The sequence below is a fragment of the Alosa alosa genome, chromosome 24 (assembly GCF_017589495.1).
Source record: "Alosa alosa isolate M-15738 ecotype Scorff River chromosome 24, AALO_Geno_1.1, whole genome shotgun sequence".
NCBI classification, from domain to species: Eukaryota; Metazoa; Chordata; class Actinopteri; order Clupeiformes; family Clupeidae; genus Alosa; species Alosa alosa.
Genome location: NC_063212.1, coordinates 27,641,817 through 27,649,316, shown reverse-complemented (window position 1 = coordinate 27,649,316; position 7,500 = coordinate 27,641,817). Strand labels below are relative to the sequence as shown.

The 7,500-nt window shown below is 44.4% G+C and overlaps 1 protein-coding gene across 3 annotated transcripts in view; it reads left to right on the top strand.

Annotated features, from left to right (window-relative positions):
* kcnip4a (potassium voltage-gated channel interacting protein 4a) overlaps positions 1-7,500 on the top strand; it is a 219,032-nt gene that overhangs the window by 196,816 nt on the left and 14,716 nt on the right. The window lies entirely within an intron of this gene.

The window sequence follows — 7,500 nt, the reverse complement described above, 5'->3', positions numbered from 1 at the left end:
GTTATGCACACGCGATAAGGTATGTTCCCCCACCTTTGAAGTTATAATACCCATAAGGTGTTCTTCAATTTGAAGTTATAATGCGATGGGTTTTCCATATGTTCCCCTTAATTTGGAAGCTTATAATGCGACAAGGTATGTTCACTAATTCCTGGAAGGGCGTTATAACACGTGACAAGGTATGTTCCCCTAACTTGACGTTATAATACGAGCAAGGTATGTTCCTTAATTTGAAGTTATAATGCGACAAGGTATGTTCACCTAATGGTGTCATAATACGACAAGGTATAAGGTTCCCCACCTGAAGAGTAATAATGGTATAAGGTATGTTCCTCTGAATTTGAAGTTATAATGCGATATGTATGTTCACCTAATTTGAAGTTATAATGCATAAGGCATGTTCCCCACTTGAAGTTATAATGCAGACAAGGTAGCCTATGTTCACCCACCTAGTTATAATGCGACAAGGTATGTTGTTCTGAATCGACTATAATGCTACAATGTATGCTCACCCATCTAGTTATACCGTGCGACAAGGCATGTCTCTAATTCCAGTTATAATACTGATAAGGTATGTTCCCCTTAATTTGAAGTTATAATGCGACAAGGTATGTTCAATTCTAATTTGAAGTTATAATGCGACATAGTATGTTCCCCTAATTTGAAGTTATAATGCATAAGTAGCCTATGTTCACCTCTAATTTGAAGACACGCGAGCAAGTGTATGTTCCCTATTCTGACGTTATAATGGCGACAATGGTTACGTTCACCTAATTTGTAAGTTATAATGCTTATAAGGTGTCTTTAATTCAGTTATAATGCTATAAGGTATGTCTCCTTTAATTTCAGTTATACTGCATAAGGCAGCTTCAAGTGTTCACCTAATTTGAAGTTATAATGCCCATAAGGCACCCCCTAATTTGAAGTTATAATACTTACAAGGTATGTTCCCTTAATTTGTGTTATAATGCTGAGGTAAGGTATGTCTCAATTTTGTTATAATACCCATAAGGTATGTTCCCCTTACTGGACGTTATAATACCTATAAGGTGTCTCTAATTTGAAGTTATAATGATAAGGTATGTCTCTAATCTCTGAAGTTATAATGCGACAAGGTAGCCTATAGTTCACCTGACTTGAAGTTATAATACCCATAAGGTGTATGTTCCCTCAATTCTGAAATATAATACCTACAAGGTATGTCTCTGACTCCAGGCCATAATGATAAGGTGTATGTTCCCCATCTAGTTATAATGCGACAAGGTATGTTCTCTAATTCCAGTTATACTGCCAAGACAAGGTAGCCTATAGTTCACCTAATTTGAAGTTATAATGCCCATACAAGGGTATGTCTCCCTAATTTGAAGTTATTATACGACAAGGTATGTCTCACCTCCACCTGAAGTTGGCAATGCCATAAGGTATGTTCCCACTCAGTTATACATGATAAGGTATGTTCCTCTAATTCAGTTATAATGCGCATACAGTAGCCTACAACCACCCACCTAGTTATAATGCTTATAGCGTATGTTCACCCAATTTGAGTTATACGTGACAATATGTCTCTAATTTGAAGTTATAATGAGATAAGGTATGTTCCCTAATCTGTGCTATAATGCGACAAGGTATGTTCTCTAATTTGAAGTTATAATGCGACAAGGTATGTTCCCTAATTTGAAGTTATAATAATGACAAGGTATGTTCCCCTTAATTTGAAGTTATAATGTAAGTATAAGGTAGCCTATGTTCACCTAATTTGAAGTTATAATGCGCATAAGGTAGCCTATGTTCACCTAATTAGAAGTTATAATGCGCATAAGGTATGTGTGTGTGTGTGTGTGTGCGTGCGTGTGGAGCAGCGGGAGCTAAGTGACATGATCACACACACAGTAGCAGTGGGAGCTAAGTGGACGTGATCTAATGGTTCAGCTTTAATTATGTCCCTGGAGGACGCCTGACCTCCCCCCTCCCTCTCCTCACCTCATCACCCCTCCCTCCTCCTTACCACCATATCACCCTCCTTCTTTCTCTCATCACCCTTCTCTTCTCTTCCTTGTCATTTGTCTGGCGCCGGCGGTGGTACATGTTGTCGTGGTGATGAGTCTCCCGGGACACCAATCAAACACTCCTCACACGACCATTCCTTCGGATTCATTTCATGGGGCCCACATACTAACGCATTCTCGACCTGCAGCGCGACGATGTGACGCCACAGAAGCCAGAATTCGATGCAGTACTGCTGTCATGTGGTTTCACGAGCACTAGTTGCAATATTCCTGAACAGGTAAAGCGCTATGTTGGGGAAAGATTACGTGCTAATCTATAGTTACAAAGCAGAAGAAGCGATTAAGAAACAACACTCAGTAGCAGAGAATGTAAACGGGTTCTTGCTATTAGCCAGGCCCTCTGTGATGGTACTTCCTCTTCAGACTTTGATGTTACTATTCAACTACCACCATCATTACTATCTAGTTTCATGTGTATGCGCATGTAGATATAGATAGATAGATAGATAGATAGATACTTTAGTCATCCCGAGAGGGAAATTCTTCTTAATAATTTCAACAGTTTAGTTAGCTGGCTAGCTAGCTAGCAGCTAGCTGAGTTCAATGTAATTTCCTGAAGTGGAAGAGAGATTTTGTTCGGAGGCCTTAATAGATATCCTTTGTTTGAAAATAAATCGTTTCTATTCTCCTCTTAATTTCATATTATTTAGCTCTCATAGTAACTTTGTTAACTTATCAGCAAACTATTAAAATTCACGACTGTAACAAAACACTGCAACTCTACGCTTGCCCTCGAACTGAATCCATCTTCCTGTTTCCGCCTTTCCATGCGTCTGAAAAAAAAAATGGTGGTGCGCTACCGTGTGCTATGGCCCAAAACCCTGGCGCGCCAGAGATCTCGTCATTTAGGCGTCGCGATTATTCGTATGCAGTAACTTCTTTCCCTACCCAGCCCAAACCCTGGCGCAGAGAGATCTCGCCATTTTGGCGTCACATTGTCGCGCCCGTGTGTGCTACGGCCAAAACCCTAGCGCCAGAGATCGTCATTTTGGCGTCACATTATCGGCGCTACCGTGTGCTACCACATTCCCAAACCTATAGCATGAGAGATCGTCATTTTGGCGTCGCGATTGTCGGCGCTACCCGTGCTGCAACCCAAACCTGGCGCCAGAGAGATCTCGTCATTTTGGCGTCGCGATTGTCGGCTACCGTGTGCTACCACAGCCAAAACCCTGGTAGCGCCAGAGATCTACAGCCATTTTGGCGTCACGTTGTCGGCTACCATGTGCTACGGCCCAAACTCAAGCGCCAGAGATCTACGCCATTTGTCACATTGTCGCGCTACCTCGCTACGTAAAACCACAAGCCAGAGATCGTCATTTCGGCGTCACGGTGTCGCGCTACCGTGTCACTACAACCCAAACCCTGGCCGCGCCAAGAGATCTCGCCATTTTGGCGTCACATTTAGCCGGCTACCGTGTGCTACGGCCCAAACCCTGGCGCGCCAGAGATCGTCATTTTGGCGTCACGGTGTCGCCCTACCGTGTGCTACACGGCCCAAACCCTAAGCGCGCCCAGAGATCTACGTCATTTAGACGTCACGGTGTCGCGCTACCGTGTGCTACACGGCCCAAACCCTGGCGCGCCAGAGAGATCTACGCCATTTTGACGTCACATTGTCGCGCTACCGTGTGCTGCAGCCCCAAACCTAAGCGTAGAGATCTGAAACAGCGTCACGGTGTCGCGCTACCGTGTACTACCGGCCCCAAACCTAGTAGCATGAAGATCTCGTCATTTGGCGTGCGGTGTGTCGCCGTGTACTACGGCAAAACCCTAGCGGCGCCAGAAGATCTCACGCCATTTTGGCGTCACATTGTCGGCGCTACCATGTGCTACCACGGCCCAAACCCTGGCCGAAGATCGCCATTTTGGCGTCACGGCCCAACCGCTACGGCAAAACCCTGGTGCGCCAGAAGATCTGCGTCATTTCGGCGTCACGGTGTCGCGCTGCAGTATTGCTACGGCCCAAACCCTGGCGCCAGAGATCGCCATTTTAGCGTCACATTGTCGGCGCTACCGTGCTGCGGCCCAAACCTAGCGCGCCAGAGATCTCGTCATTTGGCGTCACGATTGTCAACGCTACCGTGTGCTACCGCAACCCAAACCACAGCGCGCCAAGAGATCTAAATCATTTGGCGTCAGTGTCAGCTACCGTGTGCTACGGCAAAAACCTGGCCGCCAGAGATCTCTGCCATTTGGCGTCACATTGTCGGCGCTACCGTGTGCTACACGGCCCAAACCCTGGCGCGCCAGAGATCTCGCCATTTTGGCGTCACATTGTCGCTACCTGCGCTACGGCCAAAACCTGGCGCGCCAGAGAAGATCTCGTCATTTGGCGTCACATTGTCGGCGCTACCGTGCTGCGGCCAAAACCCTGGTAGCCAGAGATCTCGTCATTTTGACGTCACATTGTCCTTCACGGTCGGGTCGTCAGTATGTAGGCATATGGGCTCTCTGTAACCATGGCAACTCCACTCTACTCTCTCTCTCATTCAAACACAACTCTACTCTCTCTCTCTCTCTTTCAAACACAACTCTACTCTGACTATCTCTTACTCAAACACAACTCTACTCTCTCTCTCTCTCTCTCATTCAAACACAACTCTACTCTCTCTCTCTCTCTCTCTCTCTCTCATTCAAACACAACTCTACTCTCTCTCTCATTCAAACACAACTCTACTCTCTCTCTCTCTCTCTTATTAAAACACAACTCTACTCTCTCTCTTATTAAAACACAACTCTACTCTACTCTCTCTCTCAAACACAACTCTACTCTCTCTCTCTCATTCAAACACAACTCTACTCTGACTATCTCTTACTCAAACACAACTCTACTCTCTCTCTCATTCAAACACAACTCTACTCTCTCTCTCTCATTCAAACACAACTCTACTCTGACTATCTCTTTGCTCAAACCCCAACTCTACTCTCTCATTCAAACACAACTCTGCTCTCTCTCGACAAACACAACTCTACACAACTCCTACTCTCTCTCTCTCTCATTCAAACAACTCCTGCTCTCTCTCTCTCTCTCATTCAATCACAACTCTACTCTCTCTCTCAAACACAACTCTACTCTCTCTCTCATTCAAACACAACTCTACTCTCTCTCTCTCATTCAAACACAACTCTACACAACTCTACTCTCTCTCTCATTCAAACACAACTCTACTCTCTCTCTCATATTCAAACACAACTCTACACAACTCTACTCTCTCTCTCTCATTCAAACACAACTCTACTCTCTCTCTCTCTCTCTCATTCAAACACAACTCTACTCTCTCTCTCTCATTCAAACACAACTACACAACTCTACTCTCTCTCTCTCATTCAAACACAACTCTACTCTCTCTCTCTCTCATTCAAACACAACTCTACACTGACTCTCTGATTCCCTGTCTCTCTCTCTCTAATTCACACTGACTCTCTCTGTCAGTTGTGTGTGTGTGTGTGAGTGTGTGTATCTGACTTCAGTCTTTGCTCTGCCAGTCTTATGACTGCAGGGGTGCAGGTAGGTGTGGATAATAAGTGAGACAGCGTTCAGGTATAAAAAACATTACGCACTTTCGAGGTGGTTACACGGCCATGACACGCAGCGAAGTGGATGTTACACTTTGAAGTGCATTATTTATCTGATACACATCTGATACCGTGTTGTCCATTATACCGCTTATATCACTGTTACCACACTTGCATTGAGTTCATTTTCTGCTATAATTTCTACCTTTTGTGATCACTGAAACTGTCTTGTTTGTAGAACTCCTTCTTTCTGCCACACAGCGACTCATTTCTCAACTGCAGAACAAACTGCCGTCACTAATGCGGAGCTCCTTCGTAGGTGGAGTTCAGTATCACAATAAGTAGCGTCATAAAATTGACATTCAGCATCACAATAGAGGTGATTTACCGTGATAAATTGGCGATTCTTAAAAAGTTGCATCACAATACAGAGGTGATTCGTGGTGGAGTTCTAAAGAGCGCATCACAATAAGTGACGTCATAGGTGACATTCTAAGGAGCGCATCACAATAGGTGATTTCGTAGGTGACGTTCTTAAGAGTGCATCACAATAGGTGATTTCGTAGGTGACGTTCTTAAGAGTGCATCACAATAGGTGATTTCGTAGGTGATGTTTTAAAGAGGGCATCACAATAGGTGATTTTGTAGGTGATGTTCTAAAGAGGGCATCACAATAGGTGATTTTGTAGGTGATGTTCTAAAGAGCGCATTACAATATTGTAGGTGATATTCTAAAGAGCGCATTACAATAGGAAATTCAACCAGGCGGTGGTATAATTCTCTTTCCGGGTCCAACGGCTGTCATAGCCGCTCTTTTACCTCCATAGACAGTAAAATATATTTTTTCCCGCTAATCAGATTAGCGTTTAAGAGAATTGTCATCCTACTACTCACTTGTTGCCTCAACCTAATACAATCCTATTTTTCAAGGAAGCCTGGATATTGCCCTTGATTATATCATCTGGCTACTCAGCTACAGTAGTGTTTCCCATACATTGACTTATTTGTGGCGGCCCTACCACAATATCAACTGTCATCTAGTCTAGATCACTGCCCACCACAATATCAACTGTCATCTAGTCTAGATCACTGCCCACCACAATATCAACTGTCAACTAGTCTAGATCACACCACAATATCAACTGTCAACTAGTCTAGACCACTGTTAGGAGGGAGTCTACAGCTCATCTAGACTAGATCACTGTTAGGAGGGAGTCTGCAGCTCATCTAGACTAGATCACTGCTCCTCTAGACTATATCACTGTTAGGAGGGAGTCTCTCTAGACTAGATCACTGTTAGGAGGGAGTCTGCAGCTCATCTAGACTAGATCACTGTTAGGAGTCTGCAGCTCATCTAGACTAGATCACTGTTAGGAGGGAGTCTGCAGCTCATCTAGACTAGATCACTGTTAGGAGGGAGTCTGCAGCTCATCTAGACTAGATCACTGTTAGGAGTCTGCAGCTCATCTAGACTAGATCACTGTTGGGAGGGAGGGCTCATCTAGTCTGCTACAGCTCATCTAGACTAGATCACTGTTGGGAGGGAGTCTGCGCTCATCTGGGCTTCGTCCTCAAGGATCTGCAGCTCATCTAGATCACTGTTAGGATAGGAGTCTGCAGCTCATCTAGACTAGATCACTGTTAGGAGGGAGTCTGCAGCTCATCTAGATCAGAGATTCTTTTCCTCTGTTTTTCTTTTTCTGCTGTATTCCTCTTTTTTTCTCAATACAAAGTGCAGCTAAAACTGGTCTCCGTTCTTGAAAATTCGAACAGAAAAAAGTTAAGATCATTGAGTCCAGACTCTGGAGAACCACGAGGTACACAGGGACTCAATTTGCAGTTTAGAGACAGCAGCGTTCTTGCCAGCGGCAACCTTCTCTCGGCTTCGGAGTCTAGTCATTTTTACCTATTGCTC